This window comes from Convolutriloba macropyga, chromosome 4 (genome assembly GCF_964194025.1).
Source record: "Convolutriloba macropyga chromosome 4, txConMacr16.3, whole genome shotgun sequence".
Lineage (NCBI taxonomy): Eukaryota > Metazoa > Xenacoelomorpha > Acoela > Convolutidae > Convolutriloba > Convolutriloba macropyga.
The window spans coordinates 18,344,203-18,366,507 of NC_134471.1; the positions used below are offsets into that span (position 1 = coordinate 18,344,203).

At 31.1% G+C, this 22,305-nt stretch overlaps 1 protein-coding gene across 1 annotated transcript in view; it reads right to left on the minus strand.

Annotated features, from left to right (window-relative positions):
• The window catches only part of LOC142337494 (uncharacterized), a 131,384-nt gene that overhangs the window by 38,848 nt on the left and 70,231 nt on the right, over positions 1-22,305 (minus strand). Inside the window, exon 2 of the mRNA XM_075386761.1 lies at positions 5,036-5,113. The gene's annotated coding sequence lies outside the window, so the exon portion shown is untranslated. The remainder of the gene's footprint in view (positions 1-5,035; positions 5,114-22,305) is intronic.

The window sequence follows — 22,305 nt, forward strand, 5'->3', positions numbered from 1 at the left end:
AGTTCTTCCTCAAAACCCAATTAGCAGCATCAGCCTTGCCACTCTTGGCAAAATCATATGTACCATATATTTAATTTGATTTTTTCCAGTTCTTTTAATTTTCCCAAAATATTAACAGAAAATCATCAAATTTACCCCAATTTCAGCCAACTTCGGTTTATTTACCTAATGCCTTTCACAGTTCATATTTTTTCAAAAATGCAAAGAAATTTGTCAAAATTTTCTTATGTTGTCACTATTTTATCCCATATTTACCCAGTTTAATCCAAAATTTTTGTAAATTTCCCCCTGTTTGTCAATGAAATACTCAATTTTGCTCAATTTTTTAAAATAAAAAACTATTCAATTTTTATTCAATTTGAACTTAATTTGCCCAATTTTAAATTTTCCGAACAAATTTTACCCAATTTTACCACAAAGATCACAATTTTTATAAATATTATGTAAACTTTTTCCAATTTTCACCCATTTTTTAGCCAAATTAAACAACCCTTTCTAAATATTTGCACAAATTTTGCCCATTTATTCAAAAAAGTAAAACAATTTTACCGGTAACTTAAATAACTCTTCTTCTAAAAAACCAAATTTCAACCCTTGCTGGCAAAAATTGTAAAAAATTTTTCATTTTTTTAGGAGAAATTCTGAAAAATTATTCAAATTTTGCACAATTTTAATCAATTTTGAACGAATTTTATCCAAATTTCTTTCAGTTCTCTCAATTGTTCATAGCTTTTTTTAAATTTAATTAAACAGAAATAACACAAATTTTTTTTATCAAATATACCTTAATTTTATACTTGACTCAAGAGTTGCCATTTCTTTGGCAGGACTTGACTCGAAACTTGCCTAGTTACCCATATTCTTCCCATTTTTTAAAAGTTTGGAATACTACCTAACTTTGCAAGATATAAAACTTTTTTATTAAACGGTATCCAAATTTTACCAATAATTATCCAATTCGTACCCATTTTCAGCCATTTTAAACAACCCATATTCAACTTTTACACAAAGTTTGCCCATTCATTCGGAGAACTAATGCAATTTTACAGAAAATTTAACAATTTATATTCAAATTTTTCCCAAATTTTAGCAAATTCTTCAACATTATAGAGATCTCTTCTGAAGAAACAATTCTCACACCTTACTCACCAAATTTCCAAGGATAGTCCCCAGATAACTCCCAAAGTGAAATAATTAAAGGCGAGCCGGAGTGTTGAGGTAACTGTACCTATATTTAAAAAAAATTTTAGCAGATCGTCATTAATTTATCAAGTAAAACTTTGCCAATGGAAACAAAAAGTAACCAAACCAACCAAAGTCATTCCGTCACAAATCAGTTCACAGTTCTTCCTCAAAACCCAATTAGCAGCATCAGTCTTGCCAGTCTTGGCAAAATCACATGTACCATATATTTAATTTGATTTTTTCCAGTTCTTTTAATTTTCCCAAAATATTAACAGAAACTCATCAAATTTACCCCAATTTCAGCCAACTTCGGTTTATTTACCTAATGCTTTTCACAGTTCATATTTTTTTCAAAAATGCAAAGAAATTTGTAAAAATTTTCTTATGTTGTCACTATTTTATCCCATATTTACCCAGTTTAATCCAAAATTTTTGTAAATTTCCCCCTGTTTGTCAATGAAATACTCAATTTTGCTCAATTTTTTAAAATAAAAAACTATTCAATTATTAATCAATTTTAACTTAATTTGCCCAATTTTAAAGTTTCTGAACACATTTTACCCAATTTTACCAGAAAGAACACAATTTTTATAAATATTATGTAAACTTTTTCCAATTTTCACCCATTTTTTAGCCAAATTAAACAACACTTTCTGAATATTTGCACAAATTTTGCCCATTTATTCAAAAAAGTAAAACAATTTTACCGGTAACTTAAATAACTCTTCTTCTAAAAAAACCAAATTTCAACCCTTGCTGGCAAGAATTGTAAAAAATTTTTCATTTTTTTAGGAGAAATTCTGAAAATTATTCAAATTTTGCACAATTTTAATCAATTTTGAACGAATATTATCCAAATTTCTTTCAGTTCTCTCAATTGTTCGTAGCTTTTTTTTAATTTAATTTTCTTAGGACCTGAATTAAACTTACTTAAACTTCTAAGATAATTCCAATTGCATTAAGAAAAACATCATTGTAATATCATCACATCATAACTGCATTTTAGTGAAAAAATTGGTCCGAACTTTACAACTGAAATGTCACGTTTTGTTTCTGGTGAAAATCATATCATCACGATTTTAGCCATTGATTGTAGTACACATGTCAAATGAATTCATTTTACTTTGGTGAGCGATTTTAAACGGTCAAAGTTTTGGTCAAACTGAACAATTGAACTGCATTGTTATCTTGATTCTTTGAGGGGAAATTTCCTGACCTATTAAAAATGTTTTTCATATTTAAAAACAAACCAGCAAAGTACAGTGTAATTATGAGCATAAAATCTTCAGGTGATCAAATTATCATTAACCCAAATGAATTATTACAAATCATCCCATCTACGTCAAAAACAATGTAACAATTACCTCATAATACTGATAAAATTACAATATAATATGATCATATTTATGTTTTATTTACATTATCTCATCCTTGTATGGGGTAATTCAACTCAAATGAAGAGCATATAACCTACGCCACTTAGCATATGTCAATTCATGTTTTTAAATGTACCCAGAACTTGATTGATTGACATTTTACTGACTGTAATGTCAAAAGTAGGTCACAAATAGGTCATAATGGTGTAAATCTTATCATCAAACCTCTTATCATCAGGCCCATTGTTGATTCACCAGCAAGTCGAAAAATACAAGCTCATGACATTTTTCTGGGATTATCTAAAGACCGCTAGATTGCTTTCTATGCTCATCAAAGATTAACAAAATTCGGAAATTTGTGCAATGATTTATGGTGCAGTTTGAGTTCTCGAACGCAACCGAACTTAAGTTCCAAAGGCTTAATCTTCTAATATGCACGCGTTATCAGCAATTCTTCTAAATACTGGTTTCAAATTTGAATGTCAATAATTTTTGGCTGTACTCGAAATTGATTACATCATATTGTTTCAAATTATGTATATTAGGTTGCGATTTTTGAGATTAACGAAAAGTTTTTAGAAAATTGTATGTCTTTCGCTCGCAGAAGATGGTGGTAGAAGCAATGAGGCTGTAACAAATTATGGACATCAGAGGAAGAGCCACGTTTGAAAAGAAGTAAAGTTAGGCCAAAAAGAGTAAGGCGTGGTAATGGAAGTATTTAACTATGTACAAAGATTAGTTTTAGTCAGTCTCCATCAATTTTTCAAACATGTACAAAAAAACGGAGCAAATTGATATAAAAATTATCAATGCAACCAAGTCGGTTCCCACACAATTCAGTTCTCCCTCAGTACGCAATCAGCAGAACTTTCACACCAATTTTTGCCAAACCATATCACAAAAAATGCTTAATTTGTTTTTTTTTCGTTCTTTTTTTCAAATTCCCCAAAATCTCAACCGAAATTAAACAAAATTTCCTCATTTTGACGCAATTTTGAAAAAAATTGAACTCATATCTTGCCCAGTATACACATGTTGTCATAAAGCTATCAAAAATTATCAAAATTTCCCATGGTTCACACTCTCCTATCCATATTTACCCAATTTCACCCAACTTTTTAAAAGTTTTCCCCTGTTTTTCATTAAAAAAATCTACTCAATTTGAAATAAAGTCTTTAACAATTGCCCAATTCTTAATCAAGAGTGACTTAATTTATCCTAATATTTTTTGAAAACTACTGAAAATTACCCATTTTTATCAGAAATAACACATCTTTACTAAATGTTACCAAAATTCTACCAAAAATTATCCAATTTTTGCCCAATTTCAGTCAAATTATACTACATTTTCGAAATATTTCCACAAAGTTTGCCTATTTATTCGGAAAACTTACACTATTTTACACAATTTTAAACAATTTTGAACAAAGTTTTTACAAATTCTATCCATTTTTCCCAAAATATCATAGATTTTCCAACTTAAACGTTTTAAGATCTTAATTACACTTACTTAGAAATCTAAGATGATCCCATCAGCCTTCTAATTTTAGCTTTAAAATTTTAAGAAAAACGTTTGTTCGATCTACATAACGGAGATGTCAACTTGTTTTGGGGGAAATCAGGTGATCAAATAATGAGCCATTAATTTGATTACACTGGTCAAAATACTTCAATTTTATAGCTGAAGCATTTACACGATCAAAATATTAGTCGCACTAATTAATTGAACTATATTGCTGTCTTAATTGTTAGAGGGGAAATTACCTGACTTATTGAAAAATTTTTGTCATATATAAATCAAACCAAGTATGTTCAGTTTGATTGTGAGCTCAAATGCCCCACGTGGTAAAGTTATTGTTAATTAAATATTCCCAAGTAAGTCAAAATAGTGTCACAATTCCTTCAAAATAATGATAAAATTACGTCCTAATATAATTATAATTACTTTTTTTAATTATCCTATCCTTGTAAGGGTTCATTGAACTCATATGATGAGAGTTTAACCCACGCCACTTCAAATATGTCAATTAATATTTTTCTAAAAGTATGCAAATGATAATAGGGTCCAAATTACGTCACAATTAGGTCATAGTGGTGTCGGATCTTTTTGTTTCACTACTACACTTTGCTTCTCTTCAAAATCCGGATCTATTCTGTTTCGCCCCCCCCCCCCTCAGCTTAGTGAGCAAAAATTTTTTATGACCCCAGGCGCACGTGATATTTTCTTATATAGTAACGTGCTATATAACAACATATAATTTGTTACGGGGGGTCATAAAAAACCGGGGAAGGGGGAGGGGGGGAGGGGGGGGGGGGGGGGGGGGACAGAATAGATCCCAAAATCCAAACTAAGTGGAACATATTCGTTTCCGGAAACTTCCTCAGTCTCATAATCAATACACTCCAAACATTTCAACTCTAATCCATCGAGTTAAGAAACGTCAAGACCTCAGAACTTCTTTAAAAAATGCTACCTTAATCATGGGGAGTTGTAGAATCTTCACCCAGGTGATTAGAGTTGGCATTTGGATTGTAGTGAGTAGATTTGTGTCCTGAAATGAAACAAGGAGGCTCGGTAATGTGCGTATCCACATAATGTTCCGACCCCGCTCATCCACATTCTTGAATTAATTGGCTACCAGATGATGAAGAGATAGAAAACCTTCAAAATCATACACATCGTGCAATAAATAACTAATGAAATAGAATAATGCCCCGCCAGAGGGCCGATGAAAATTATTGATAATAGGACTACTACAAATAACAAAATAAAAATCAAACACAAACAATATTTACTACCAAATCTATATTAAAATCTATAATAAAATATAATAACCAAATCTATAATAAAAAAATCATTACAAAACCAAACTCGCATCAGATAAAAATCAAACCAATTTAAACCTGTTCATCATTAGAAAAGATATGGGACCTGTCCTCAATGCGGCTGCTTATCAGGTTGACAAAAAGAGCAAATAAGTTCAAAAATACTTTTCCTTATTTGAAAACAATTAATTTCACAGTTATTAATGTCATTAGATATCAACTGACACCAGTAAAATGTTCATTTATATCTATATAGAAAACAATTGAGAAATATCGTTATCCAATATTCGATTGCGCAAAATTTCAAAGCCAATGGGACCACCGATTATTGTTAAAACTTAGAAAGAAATCAAAAAATCTTTGAATTGTAGAAATATTAAAAAAATCTAACATTTCATGAAATCTGGTAGTAACAGTAGTAACAACACCGAAAAGCAAATGTGTGAAACTAAAACTCTTGTAAATTACAGCTCACTGGAAACGGGTTTTGACCTGTGTTTACAGAAACTGAGCTACAAATCGACAAAAAAATACAATTTAAAAAAGACGAAGCTCAAACACCCCAATTTGTTTTCGAAAACAGATTTCTTCTAAAGTAACAACAGACTTAGGGTTACAACAGAAAGCGATTTTTTAATATTTAACACCTCATGAATCTTCATGGACCTGTTAATAATGAGACTAAGTCTCGAGCCGAAAAAAAACGAAATCATAAAGAAGCCAAAGATTCAAACAATTTTACAATATGACAAGGTACTATAATTAAAAGATGTTACCTGCAAAAACTTTACCGCATTTTTTTTTCTTCAACTTAACATCAATGATTCTTCTTTATAGAAAGTCTTTTTAGACATGACGAAAAAGAAATCCAAAAACTGAGTAGAAATCCAAAAATTGAACAGAGTTCAAATCGTGAAACTTTTTAATGAGTCTAAACGGTCGAAGCAATTAGTCATAACGGATAGCCAAGCGAGGAACAAAATTGAATCAACAAAAAGTAATTCAGACTTCTAATGAGTGAGATTGAGTTACATGGAGACAAAAAAAATCAAACAGGAGGCTGTTAAAAAAATCTTTTTTTTCAAATTTAATTTTGAAGTCGTTAAAACAAACAGCTATCGACAAAACTCTTCAACTCGGTTGAGTTTTACGTCTTGGAGAAGCAATTAAAATCTATTATTATCGGGTATTTGGCGTACAACAACGAAAAGAAAGACAAACTTAGGCAAAATCAAGAACCGCGAGACAACTGTGTCTAAGCCCAAAAAGAATAAACTATACATCAAAAAACAATTAACATATCCAATTGTGCCTTTTTCGACATAGTGTGTTTTCTCTACAGTGTGTTTTTTAATTGGACTCGTCATTCATGTGATATTGGGACAAGGAAACAAAATGAACTCAAAAAATATGCAATTGTGATTAAAAATAAAAGTAAAATTGAAAACAAGTAGTACCAAAATAAAGAAACCATTAGTTGAGTTAAAACTTAGTTACCGACTTTAGCTAATACATCACATGAAGTTTGTTTCGACTGTTTTTACTGAGACTGCTACCAAAATTGAGAGAAACAAGAAAAAAACAGTGACAAAGTTCAAAAGTTCGCCGATATTTTAAAAAATATATATATATATTTTCGAAGTCTCAACAGACATTAGATAACAACTGAAAAAGCTGTCTATTTTTTTTATACTTTTTAGAAAGTAATTGGATCTTTGATTGGAGTCACTCAGTCGTTGAACTACAAAAATTTTAAGAAATGAAAAGAAAACGCAAGAAATCCATAAATTTTTTATGAAAACAATTAGTCAGAGCCATAAAAACCATGAGCTTATTTCTGAAACCATTATATAATATCGTTGGATCTCGTTTATTGTAAACAGCATCTGTCATTAATTGAGCCCTGATTTGAAGTTCTTGTCCCTAAATTACATAAAAAACATTTACATAGCGGATATTTTTTGAAAAAAATGTCGCGCCCCATTAAAATCTAAAAAATTTTCATCATAAGGATTCATTGTGAGATCAATATCAGCCCAGATATTGATGAACTTCTAACAAAACACTCAATGTTTGAATTGTTTGCGAAATAGATCAATTCTATGCAAAATTTATCAGTTTACCAAAAAAAAACACATTTTGTATAGTTTGACTTTAAATTTGCAAAACCTTGGCAAATTTATAATTCCAGAAGACTCTTAAAACCAGTGGGTGTACAAGTAATTCTTTTTTTAAGATTAGGAAGTATATGGTTGCAGTTTAAAGGTGTTTACTTCCAGCAAATTTGAAGCAAGTGGGCTAAAAAAGCCATTTTTCGACGAAAAAATTCTGAATTTTGAAAAATTTAGCATAATTTCTAGTCAAAAACTCGGATCGAACAATTCAGCAACCGTCCGCTATTTTTAGAGATAAAATCAAGAACACTTTAATCAGCAAATTAAACATATATTAGCAATATTGTCGAAAATTTGGTCAAAATTGACGAAAATTTGGAAAAAAATGTGAAAAAAAAACAGCTGAATTACGTCTAATCTTCACAAAACTTTAAACCTCGATAACTCCCTATAAAATATAAAAAAATGAAAAAATCCTTTTAATTTCATATTCTACGCTGGACGGGCTTTCTAATCATACCATTCACAACTCTCTACGATTATTATATCGATCGGCCAAAATTGTCTGAACAAAAAAAAGCATTTGAGTATATAGTTCCTCCCCCCCCCCCTCAGAGAGGAATCGGAACAATAAGTTCTTACTACGATATAGTTACTGGGTAGAATCAAAGTAGAGTAGCAAAAAAATGAACGTTTGTTTTGGTGTGATATTGACATCAACATGACCTAATTATGAATAAAACGTGACTCGCTAATTGGTGCCCATTTTAAATATGAGTTCTGGAATTTTTTTTATAAAATATGAGCAGACATGTGTTAAGTAACACACGCTAACTTTTAATCATACGCGTTCTATGGCCCCCTACAATGATGAGACCTCCTAAGAAAACGTAATTAGACAATATTATGACATAATTGAAACAGTACTATGATGTAATTCAAACAATGATGTGACGTATTTGAAGGATTTAGTGAACTTTAGTTTGATCATGTGAGGAGTTTTTTTTGTTGTTTGTTTTTTTTGGTTTTTGATTAAGTCTGGGAATTTCCTCTCAAAACAATATAAATAAAAATAGAAAGTAATAGTATTGTATGATCCTTGCCTTGATGGTGTAAATTCATTCGCCCAATAAAATTAAATTCCATTGACAAATGTAAAAAATAATGGTTAATAGTTTGATCATGTGATTTCCCGAAGAAAAAGGAATTTGGCAGCTCTATTATATAAATCGAACAGAATTTTTTGCTACTTTGATATTATGACACTATTATACCGTTGTTGTCACAATTGTGCTCTCAACTAAAAACTTTATTTATGTGTCATTAAGATAATAAAGTAAGTAAAATTTGGAAAAAATGGGAAGAATTTGTTCATATTAAAAAAATGCTATGAAGATTGTATAGTTTTAAAAACTTGGGATAAAAATGGAAAATATTGGGTAAATTAGGTTAAAAGTGGTTTAAATTTCGATGTTTTTGTGAAGAATTGTGTAAAAATTGATCAATTTTGTAATGTTGTATAAAATTTGTGGAAAATCTGGTAAAAAATTGCGTAAAATTGTGGCAGTTTTTTCCAAAAAATTGGGTAACACTGGGGTACGTTTCTGTAAAGTGCGGAAAAAAAGCTGGTTGAAATCGTTAAAGTCTAGCCAGTTTTTTTAGTAAAACTGTGTAAAAATTAGACAACTTCAATAAATTTAGCAATACTTATATTGTTTTTCAACATTTGCATAAATTGTTTGATTGAGAAATTGAGAAATTGTGTGATAAAATTGTCTAATATTTTCAAAAAATGCTTGAATTTGAGTCAAAATTGAGTCAGTCACAATTGTTTCGAAATGGGGTAAATTTGGATGAAGTTGACCGTTTTTAAATAAAAATTTAGATTAACCTGGAAGATGTTAAGATGTTGAAATGGTTCAAAAAAAGATACAATTTGGCTAAGATTTGGAAATTTTAGTTAAGATTTATGGGAATTTGGAATTGGAGAAAAAAACAATAATAAACTTTTTTGATCATGGGAGTTCGCAAAAAGGTGTTGAGATAGATGCTGCGAATTGCATCTTGAAGAAGAACCGAATTGTGAAGGAACCAAACGCGCTTGTTTGAATTTGTTTCTTTAAAAAAATCTGGCACTGTTTTCGAACTTGGCACGTTTCTCTAAAATGCTGGCTGCAATCGGTAAAGTCTAGCCAGTTTTTTTTTAAGTAAAACTGTTTAAAAATTAGACAAATTCAATAATTTTGGCAATACTTATATTGTTTTTCAACATCTGCATAAATTTGCTAATTGGTCAAATTTGGATAAAGTTGACACTTTTTGAAAAATTCAGATTAAATTGGAAGATATTAAGATGTTAAAATGGTTCTAAATATGAAACAATTTGGCTAAAATTTGTAAATTTTGGTTAAAATTTATGGGAATTTGGAATTGGAGAAAAAAATAATAATAAACTTTCTTGATCATGTGAGTTCGCAAAAACGTGTTGAGATAGATGCTGCAAATTGCATTTTGAAAGAGAACCGAATTGTGGAGGAACTGAATGCGCTTGTTTGAATTTGTTTTCTTACAACATCTGGAACTGTTTTCAAATTTATTTGAACGAATTTGCTTGAATGTTGGTTTTTTTGTAACATCAGGTATATTTTTTGGGAACATTCCACCTCGCTCTTGCTCACCAATCACTACTATAATTAGACATTGTTAACAGGTAGGAAATGATGCAAAGCATCAATGATTGAAATTGCGTGGTTTAGCACGCGAAAACAGTGTTAAAATATTTTGATGTGTGACAGGTTATTGCTTGAACTGCCCAGCACCATTTTTATCTATGACCGCCTTTCTTTTTAACAAAGAATTTTTATCCGGTCGCTATCTTTTTTTGCGGAGAGACACAAAAAGGATATCTTTCTATTTCATAACTTTTCAACTTCGCATTGCTTAGGTTTGATACATTATCTGTGCTTGGTCTTTGCTTATTGGGCCAATTGTGGTCCTCCAATATCTTTTGCAGGAAAAAAAGTAGAAAAATATAAACCACTGAAAAAACTGAATACATTTTCAGGCTTTCGATACAATGTTTTCGAACGAGGAAAAAATGAGGGCAAAAATTTTTTAAAAACCTCTCAAATTTCAAGCGGTCAAACCCGACCATTCAAACGTGAATAGAACTGTTTCCTACCAATATTATTGAAAACTCCGTAAAAGCATTTGAAAATTTAGGGTTGGTTTGGAGAATTGTTAGAAGCTACAGATTTCATAATAATTTAGGATAGAAGGAGTGCTAGAAAACATCGTTTGGAGAAAATTTTCCTGATGAGGTTCAAAAAAATGGTGAGTTAAAGGAAGTAGTAATATTGAAAACCTAAAGAGAGTTGTGTGGTCAGTCAATTAATAGAACATTTCAGATTGTTAATTCTGCAAAAGTTAGGTACAACTCCCTATTCGTATATTGTCCATTTTCTCATCAAGACATTCATTTTAAAAATAGAAAAGGTTGGCGAAAATTAACCGAAGATAAGCTTAATACGATCGAAAAAAAAATGTTACTGACATCATCATTTTTCTTAATTCTTTTTTCTTTGCCCTTTTCACCTTTTTCAGCTCTCAAAGATAGTTTTATGGTTATTATTGAGGACAAGAACAATTAAATGAGACGCCACAACCTTTAGTCCCGCAATATTTAATCAACAACAACATTTTCAATGTTGACGGCTATATGTTTTCAACAAACTATTTTAAATGAAAGGCATGATCCTTAAAAAAACCCATGTTTTCTGATTCACGTCGTTCTTCTTTTGTTTTATTGGAGACTTTCTTGCAGCAATCGTGAGCCAGAAAAACTTATTAGTTTGTAATCGCAAAAGCTCTGTATTCTGTCTTAGTATAGCCCCAGGTACAAAAAATATAGCCCTTGGACGTTTTGAAGTGCTTTCCCATCGCAAATTGTTAAACATTTTCACAAAATCTTTACATGAAATTTTCATTCGAATTCTCTTACAGAATTTTTTGACAATTAGTTTCTCGAAAAAATGGTGTGTCGTTTTAATCCCCGTCGATTTCCCGTTTATGAATTAAGCACTTTTTTTATTGTTAACCGATTTTGTTTTCTTGAGACATTCTATCGTTTTGGTATTAAATTTGAATGCAGATAGAAATATAATTTAAAAATACTTCATATATTTGTAAAAGCTTACGGCAAAAATTCTAGCAGAAAACTGCACGAGTTTTGTCCGGGAAAATTGGCTACTTAATCATGAATTTTGTTGCAAGTTCTTTTCAAGCCTTCCATATTGTTATTAGCATTCCAGACTTTTTGAAACTTTTGGCTGAATATCTTTCGATATCTGATTAAATACAATTGGAAAATACGGTTTTGCAGAAAACCAAAAACATTTTTTTATTTTGTATTAGAAATCAATGCATTGAAAAAGGAATATAAAATGAGGACTATCAAAAACCAAGAGTCATCATGTATATTAACTCCCAGTGCATTAAAAAAAGAAATGAATGTTATCAAAGAGAAAGGAACTTCAAGTTCCACTTGAAGGAAAATTTTCAGTTGTTCAGATTTTACAGGAAGGAAAACATCGAAAAACAGTGAACATCATTGAAAATAATTTTTTCAAATTTTACAGAATGTCTTTTACGCACATCGGATTAGGCGTAGACCTTGAAAGATATATTCTCAATTTTTATTTGACTATGATTAGATGGATAGAATTGATATTAACTGTAGGAATTTTGATGTGTAGGATCTTATAAGATCTTAGTAAACAAAAAAACATCTGAGGAAATCTTAAAACTAGTGGTTGCAACGATATGTAAGCTCAAATGGTGAGAATTTACTTGAAAAAGTGTGTTTTCAAAAATTGAAATATTAGTTTACAACACCCGAGGAAACCACCAAAAAAGATTCTTAGTAGTCATACTGAGTCATATGTGACTTTACCGATTCTTAGCAAGTATACTCAGATCATGAATGTTTCCTTGGTATACTTGTTCCTTTGTAAAATTTTACGTGACTAGGAATTTATTATAATCTGTATAACGTAGTCAGCATTTTCACAAAATTTTTCGGCCCCGATAAGCGATGAAAATTCATTGAATAGAAAAAGTTTGAAAAACTGATTTGATTTTTGTAATTTACGTGAAACAAAGTTGTGTACCTGTTTCCTCCAATAGACAAAAACTAAACAGAAGTCAAATTTTCTCACACTATATCATAGCATAGCAACGCTCTCTATCTATTGCCCTTGAGGGAGATTGTTTTTTGGGACTGCAATGTTGTGTTCAATTGGTGACGCACTGGCAAGAACGCTAACAAAAAAAAGATCTTCACTGTTGAGATGATTAGCCGTTTTAGGAGATGAATATAACCATGCAATAAACTAGCTTGATATGAATTGCCCGATCACTATACAACTAGTCGTTTTTACTATTTTGACTGAATGCAGAAGAGTTTTTATTATAGGCCCTAAAACCTTAAATGAATTTTGCATTTTCGCAAAGTAATGTTAATTGTAGCCTCACTTTTTTAGAAACTTTAGTAACAATTTTCTAAATAAAAAATGAAAAAAAAAACTGAAATAAAAACTGAGATAAAGAACTGAAAAAAAACGGCTCACCTGACTGTTGAGCGACTTTTTATTCTATGTGTGTACATAATTTTAGCCGATGATTGAATGATTTAGAATATCAGTTAAGCTCTAACAAAATCAAGTAGAATAAAGATTTTAGTAGCACTCTTAACGGAGACAAACCGATATTCGTACCAACTCACTCTAGAAATTTAAACTACTTTTTTCGTACCTAATTTTTAACCAAATCGTTTTCTTTTGCTCTAACAATCAGAGTGCAAAATAATATTTTAGTTATGACAATTTTTTCAAAATGGGGAACGCATATATGCGAGGCCGGCTTTTGTTCTTCAATCATATTAACACCTTTTGTTTCCACATTGTAGCTATCCTTTTGTAATTTTAGAGGCCACTTTTCATTTTTCTAATTAATCTTGTAATTGTATCGCTTGTTGAAAACGGGGTGCTGTTTAAAGAATGGAAGGAGAGCAAAAAGGGGAAAACACGAAGTATTGGAGGGGTGTGTTGGTTGTGAGAAAGGTGAATAGATTTGTTTTTAAAACTTTGGTTTACAAAACAGGAAAATGTTGAAAAGTATTGGTTTCCAAAAAAATGGATAAAATTAAAAAAACGAAGTGAAATTTTGATTATGTGTTTAAAAAACAAGTACACACAAAAAAAAATAAAAAAATGAAAAAAAGTGTTTTCAAGGGTTAATTTTTCCACCTCATAGAAATCATTTTAGTTTGTACGTTTTGTTCAACAGCTTTCTGATACAATAAAAAACGAAATTTTTTTCAGAAAAAGGAAAAAAAACAAGGATAGATTTCCATCCTGGAATATTATTTTTAGAACTGCATTGTACCTCGTCCTCAATTTCTTTTATTTCAGTTACTAGAAAGTATATCGAATTCAACAACTCCGCTAGGGGTGTGCAAACGAAATTAGAATTCAATTTTTCTAGGGAACAAGAAGAAATCAACCAAACTTGAAATATTTTGTTATTTTTTTTTACTTGTCTCTTATCTTAAAAAATTTCTTTGTGACTAATGGGAGCTCTATATAATAGAATGTTTAGCTCAACGAGAAAAGCATAGGAAAAATCATGACCTTATTGAATTAGGAAAAAGGAAAAAAATCAAATTTTTTTTCCTAAAAACCTTATTTTGTATTACAGTAAGCACTTGTGTTGAACTTGAAATTCACCTCCCCAAGTTAAAAAGAAATGTGATTTCATTGCAATTTTAGACAATTGAATAAAGTTGAGATACTTGGGATAGGATAAACAGAAATTGAATGCTAGCAAAAATACAAAAAAATCATTTTTCTTGAATTCTCTTCCCTGATGATTTATCTTGATGCTTCAAATGGCTTTCAGCTTTGTGTTCTCTATTAGTAACTACCATTTTCAGTCACAACCAAATTTGTTCGAAAAAAATACGACGCATGCGCCACCTTTACTTTGCAACCCTGTCTTCTTTTTCTCCGTGATTAGTTTGCTACTAGAATAAAAAGAATTGATTCTTCAAGTAGATTGTGTAACAGACCGATTGAAAAACAAACCTTTGAAGACAGAAGGAAACAAAAACTCCTTTGCAACTTTCTTGACTTCTTTTATAATGTCTTTGATGTTTGCCCTGCTTAGTTGGTATTATTATGATTAGTAGTGAGATTCAACAGAATGATTCATTTATGTTCTTTACTTGGGTCTTTCCCATTATAGCCCCCCCCCCCCCAGCTTAGTGGTCAGATAACCTATAGCCCCTCCCCCCCCACATTCATGGTAATTATACCATAATGGGGGGCTATATTTTCATGGGGGGCTATAATCGGAAAGACCCCTTTATTTCAATTATGAAAATCAGGTAATGATTTTAATGAGGCAACTTTTTAATACTGCAACTTAATCTTCAATTGTACTCTAATTAATAAAAGATTCGATTTGAATATGAAAAGACTAAGTAGATAACATATGGGAAACAGGACAAAAAACAGGTCAAATGAGGAAATCGAATAACAATGTCATTGTTTTATCTTTACCGTTTGTGCCCCCCCCCCCCCCCAGTACGTTATGCTCCCCACAGTACGTTATGCCCCCCAGTAACAGAGCACGTGCCATTACATAGTAAATCATCATTTAAAAATTTGGTACGAGCGTCCGGGGGGTGCAAATAATATGCACCCACTAAGCTGGGGGGGCACAAACGGAAAAGATCCTTGTTTTCAATAATTCACGAACCTTTTCGACCGATGCTTGGTTGTCTTTGAACATAAATTTCTTGAAGTGATTGATTTGAATCACCAAATTACAGAATCCACCAGTCTGAGTTTATTAATATATCAAAAAGCGTCACTTCCTCAATCATAATGTCAAAAAATTTATATTCATATTTTGGTTGATCTGTTACATAATATTTGCAAAAATTTTTTGATTGGTATCTGTTAAATTGCACGGAATGTCAATTTCTTGGAATATAAGACAGATGAACTGAAAATAACCAAAAAAAATTTTGGGTAAAAGGACGAATCTTGAGATTCAAGACAAACTCTAGTTTTTGATCTCTTCTTGTTATTTGGAATTTTCAAGAAAAATTCTTTATTGCTTTTTTGAGGTAAGTCATTGGAATAATTTAGTCACTCGGTCATTTTTTTAACCTGATCTTTCTATTTGAGAAAAAAATTGAAAAATAGTTGCTGTGAATTTTTTTATATTGGAAAACAATTGACAATGAATGTGGTTTTAACTCTGGTCAAATTATATCAAAAGGAGTATTCTGAACTTCTCATTTTTTTGAGTTTTTTTGGTAGAGTTTTTTTTTATTTTTGCCCTTTATTTGATGTTAATTCCTGTTGTCATATGCCAAATATTGTGTAATTAATGGTCTCAGTAGCCAAGTATAGATAGACAACTGAACTTAATAACTGATATTGGTAGATAGCTAAAGGCTGTTTTGACTTTCAAATTAAATTTCTAAAAAAAGTAATAATTTTCTTCAATTTATCCCTTTTTGTTCTGGTGTGCGTTTTTTTCGTATTTTACAATGTTGTATTATTTTCGTAAATTAGATTCATTATTTCGAGCTCTTTTTAAGGTTTTGTTCAATCAAAGAATAAATTTTCTGTTGTTTAGACGTTTTAGTTGATGTCTTAGACAATTTGTTTCAGAAGAATTTTGTGAGGTTTAGATACATTTCAGTTTTTGTAGTTCTTTTTCTTGTCAATTTCTGATAGTCGTTTTACAAAAAACCGTTATGATGATCAAAGGAGACGCAAATTAAGATGTTGTATTCTCGCGGTTAACATCTTATAAATTCAATGCCTTCAAATCTGTGGTTTCCTAAAGTTGTTTGTGAACCTTATTAGTTCAGCTTGTATTAAATGTTATTCTATAGTCTTATGATTTTGTCTCATTAAAAACAGTCGCAATTAGTTTTCCGAGTAGTTGCAAGAAAAACTGTCTACTCTTTTAGGCGACAGCTTTTATTGGCTATGAATTTTGAAAACATATGTTTTAAATAAAAAAGAGATAGATTTTTGAGATCTGCCAATTTTATTTCTGTTAAGTTGTAGCTAAGCATCTCTATGTACAATTCACATCATTTATCTATGGAAATACATTTTGCTCTTCATAACGGTTCTATTTTCCTCAAATGGTCTTTTTTCCTGGAACAACCAGTTTTCATAAAATCAATTTTCGTGATTTTTGCACATTTGCCCCTTTTTTGCCTTTTTTTAGGCTTTTGTTTTCTTTTCAGAGTATCACAATAATGGGCGTCATTTGATTTACAAATTTTGTCACCTGCAAAAAATGCAAACGAAGATTTTTATTGTTTTTAGTGATCAGCTTAATATTTAATTGATTGGGGGGACATCGTTTTCGTGCATAACTTTTCGTGCAAATTTTTCGTTTTTGCCTGTATTTGTCGTTCTTTTTGTAGTCGTAAGACATATCCTGGATAATGAAAGGCCTCAGTCGCTCTCTATTGAGGTATAAAAGACTCTCTCAATGATTTCATTTGATGCCTATTGTTTCTAATCAGTTCGAATTTAATTCTTTTTTTAAAAAAGCAATGTTTTAATTAACGCATTGAGGAAAAGTCCCTTATTTTGTTCCAAAAAAGTACCGGTTAATCTTCTTAGTATGAATTTTATCTAATGCCATTTTGATTTGGTTATTAGTGATTTTTAAAAAATGGACAAGGCATTTTGTTCGTAATTAATATTTGTAACTAATTGATTTTTGTTGCCGTCTTTTCTGGTAGTTATATTATGGAGTAGATTGTTTTATTATTGTACTAGAGTAGATTGTACTAGAGTATATTATTGTACTAGAGTAGATTGTTTTTTTATTTTAGTAGTTTGTTGAACGATATGTTGATGTGTTAATTATTTTTATCTCATTTGGTAGACAATTAAGTGAAAAATGTAGATGAGCGGGGTCGGAACTTAATGTGCGAACGCACATTACCGGGCCTCCTTGTTAACTTTTAAAACCGTTATTAACCCTAGACAAGCATTATTTGCCATTTCCAGCCGGCAAGTTTGCATTCTATGGTAAGTCAAAGAAGTTAAACAAATCATATTCGAATCAGCAACACAATCGCAGAGATACTAACCAAACAAGGACCCAGACGAAAATATGAAAGTAACGAACAGTTTACACCTCTTTACAGATCCCAATTTCGACTCAAATGTCAACTTTGAGCTATTCAACAAAGCCGTTTAGTCGTTTTTAAACAATTCTCGCTACTTTATAGCATTTATCATTTTGTAATGGTCGTATGACGTCCTGAGGTGTCTGGTTGAGGCGCCGACTTTCAGGCTCGGTACGTCTGGGGCCGAGGGTAATTACTGTCTTTTATTTAATAGTAGTTTTGCTGAGGACCCTAGAGGACGTCCAGCCAGTATCTTTTCATTTGTCGGACAGCAATTACATTCAAAAAATCTAAATTTGACTAAAGGGAGTTTATTTTTGGGGGACTTTAGGACGAGGTTTGTTGCTAATTGATACTGGCAATAAAAACTTTTGCATGCTCAATTTATCGAAACAAAACTAAACAATGTTTAAGGGTTTGAGTGGATCGGTAAGGACGGCGTGACACTTTTTTGTTTTGTCTTCACATTGTTCTCCAATTGTGTTCAGTTTTATAGCCAGAAGAAGCAAATTTTGTTCATCAAGTTATAGGGCACAGAATAAAAAGCGACGGTTGTAAAGGTCCACCAACTTACCCGCATGTTTCTATTTGTGAACAACTCGCTTACGAATTAGTTTCATGCATAACGCCAAAATTAATGTTCCGAGTCCTGTTTTTTATGTGAAAACTTTTTGAAATATCATTAATTTCTGTTCATTGTACTTCTTGAGCACAAAGCAAATTAACCGCTAATAAAATCCAAGATCGAAGGAACGGCCAACTGTCCACACTAAGGGTAATTCTGAGATAATACAAGCCTAAAGAGAACATTCCTAATTTTTCAACTCAAAAGCAGCAACTTAGTGCTAGTTAACTCAAGCCAGCATAAAGGTTTATGTTTCGTGTCACAAAAAAACATTGCATAAATATTTACATTTAAAAAATAGTCAAGTTGGACCTCTCGACTAAGTCGAGACATCGAAGAGGAATGTTGTTTTGCCGAGCAACAATTATCATAATCACTTGATCGCGCTAAATTTTATCTGCGACAGGAGAAGGAACATTTCCCAACACCTGATTGCCCAATAAGAAAAAAAGGAAAGAAGAAAACACAAAAACACAAGTAAGCAAAGTAGATAGAATGTTTCTGCGTAAATCAAAACAGCATAAAAGCGCAAATTTGCAACAAATATCAAAAAATTTCGTGTTTTTGTTAACTGTTTTTTGACAACTGACTCAAAATGGCTTAAAAAAATAAAATCTTGATTCTGAGGCGTTGATTGGTTCAAAATAACTCTAAGATCTAATTACTTAATTGAAAAGTGTTGAGTTTATTCTCTGTATTTTAGCGGGAGGAAACAAATGTTCTCTTCCGAGGCAAGGGGTTCCCAATTTACTGTAATCAAGGGACAGTGTTGTGGATGAGAAACAAATAAAAGGTTATTAAGGTCCCTAGTTCTTAACGTATGTTGAAATTTATGGCCAAAACTCTTGCTAATTCCTGTTACGAAAAACTTTAAACAATCTTTTTCAAGAATTTTTTCATCGGAAAAGTGTTGAAAAAGGGGTTTATGTTTGTCGTACTTCTTATGTAATGCAAATACAATAATTTTCAATCTTTACAAAATTATCGTTTAAAAAAATTAGAGATTAGAGTGCTCTAATTTTTTGTCCAGGAGCAATTTGTAAAGCTGGGAAATTTTTGCATTTTTATTATAAAAGAATTATAGCAAGCACTAAAATCCTTTCAAATTTATTCCGATGAACAACTTTTAAAAAGATACAACTTTTTTTCTAGCAAGCGAAGAATAGCGCGAGCCTATAATAGAGAACCACCTTTAGAATAGAGCTCTAGGCTTTAGAATAGAGCGAGCCATCTGCTTCCAGGACAATTTTCGTGATATAAATGGCAACCAAAAATATTTCTTAAACGAAATCTAAAAGTTTGCCCGAACAGTCAGCCCAGGGGCATAGCCATAAAGCTATTGGGTACTGAAAATAATTTCGAATTTCCACTATCTGAATTTTTCTGTGATCAAAAATTGTTTCAATTGGATATAACATTTTTTGCCATAGCGAAATGTCAACTTTTTGCACCGTTTTTGCCTAAGCAATTACACGTTAAAAAGCTAATATGAATTTTTTTACGCAAAAATGTTCTTTTCATAAATTTGAGTACTTTTTTTCCTATTGCTGTTTTTATTTTAATCAAGATAAAAACTGTTCTGTTTTCTGAGTACAAGGTCATAGGTGACAACTTCAAGCTAAGGTATTTCGGGGTTTTTGCTTTTGCTTGACTATGCATTTACATGTCAAAAAATATGAATTTTTTACGCATTTTTTTTCTAATTTGAATTTCATTTTTTCTATTGCTGTTTTCATTTTAAACAAGATAAAACTGCTCTCATTTCTGAGTACAAATTCATTGGCGATAAGTTCAAGCTAACGTTTTTTAGGATAAAATTCTTTTTAAAAACTCCTATCATCCAAAGAGCTGTTAAATATTTGCTTTTATTAATTCATCATTTTCTTTAATTTTTAAAGAAAACTTCAAATTTGTTGCGCTTACTTTTTCAAAGTTTAAATTGTAGAGATCTTTTGCGAGCAATTCAATGCTACAAAAATGAGATATATTAAATTTTGTTAACTTTAGTTAACCTCCAATCAAGAAAAACAACTCTTAAAAAATATTCCAATTGAGTATTCAATTAAATAATTATAGTCCAATTCAAAAGTTCGATTATTTGAGGCTTAAACAAGGGAAATAGTTTCGTATAAATTAAATGCCAAACTCACTTGAATGCGCCAAATTTTGCTGAAGCAATTTCAAGCAGTTGTTTGGCAAATAAGTAGAAGGAGAACTAACTAAATCATAAGTAACTCATCTGAAAAACAAATAAACTAAAAAACTCGTTTTTTCTTACCCTAAAAGATTACCACGGGCAACTCAAAGGAAGACTAATTAGGAATGCTAACTTCAATAACCAAATTTTGTGAACTATTTGCATTGATTTTTGACCCAAACTGTTCCGATTGATTTTTGACCCAAACTATAAAACTCTACATCTTCGAGATAAAGTTAACAAAATTGGTTGCAGCCTTTCGGTTGACAATAACCTCAGAATCTCATAGACTCTTCTTTTTTACTGTAAAATGTGAAATGATATTCCAGCTATTTCTGCAAAACTATCCGCAGATATTTTTTGTTATTCAATTTTTTTTTCTGAAAGCTTTCTTAAAGTTTTAATTACCATTACATTGCAAAATATTTTCTCTAGTATATATACTCGAGAAATCACTGTTGTGAACATGTATTTTACTCACATGTATTAACATCAGGAAAGTAAATGAGCGCGAAAAAGTATGATACGCTCATATTTTCATATACAGGTTGCTAGTTTTCGCATTTTACAGTGGGGTAATACTAGCAACAAGTCTAATTGATTCTAGTCCTTTGATTTCGTCACTCTTCTCCTCACGTTGGATGTCAGCGGATGCCATACTTTGTGAATTTTTTAATGAATAGTTTTATTTTAACTGAGGGGTTTATATGAAACTATTAAGTCGGATTAATTAATAGCCAAAACGTAACAGCATAGAAATTGAATACTCAGTGACCACAAGGTAACCACTAAGATGACAAACGAAATATAAAAAATAGTGCAAAAGTAGCGACGCGATTTGGGTGATTAGTCGCGAATTTTCGCATTGCTATTGTCGCTAGAATTCACTGCCGGATATAGCGACAAAAATGGCAGCTTTCTTGGTGATTTTTGCCTTGTCGCTGATTTCCGCAAAATTGCTAAATAACCAATTACCAACAAAATGACAAATTTGATTGAACTGATTTTCCTTGAAAGGTAAAAATTGAAGTGTCATTACTCCGCTCAATAAAATTTTATTCAAAGAAAATGACTGCCATCAATATAAGTTCGTCCATTTATTTAGAATCTCAAATGCAGCGCGATTTGAAGTTTAAACTGTAAAAACTTTGAGATTTCAAAAATATTTTCACACAACTTAATACAGATAACATTACTCTCAATTGAAAGAAAAAGTTAAGATTTTTCAAAAGCTTACCTTTTAATCACTGAATTAATGATTTGAGATTTATGGAATGTTTTTTCTCTAAAATGGCTCACAATCGTTCTGTTCTGGACAAAACTGGTGCAACAATTTAACCTCTACATTTGCAATTACACGAAGTAAATAGGAAATTGAAAAATAAGTTAATTGAATAATATCTTTTATTTTGTCTATTTGTGTTCAGCAGATTTTTGCGACTGTTAAAAAGTTGTCCTCGCTGTCCATGAAAACGAAGTTTATTTTGGAGAGACCGTTAAGTTTATTTTGAATGCGTTATGGAGATGAAAGAATGTCAATAACACAAACAGAAAAATATGTATCTGAGAAAATACATATCAGGACAGACAATTTTGAACCCAAGCTAAACCCATTTTTCAAATTTCAATAGTTTTGTTACATTCCATTTTTTCGATATAGAATTTGCGCCTATTTTCCGTGATGGTTCAAAACGAATTCTAAATGATACCAAAATTAGCAGAAACATCCGAGAAGTTAAGAGAGCATA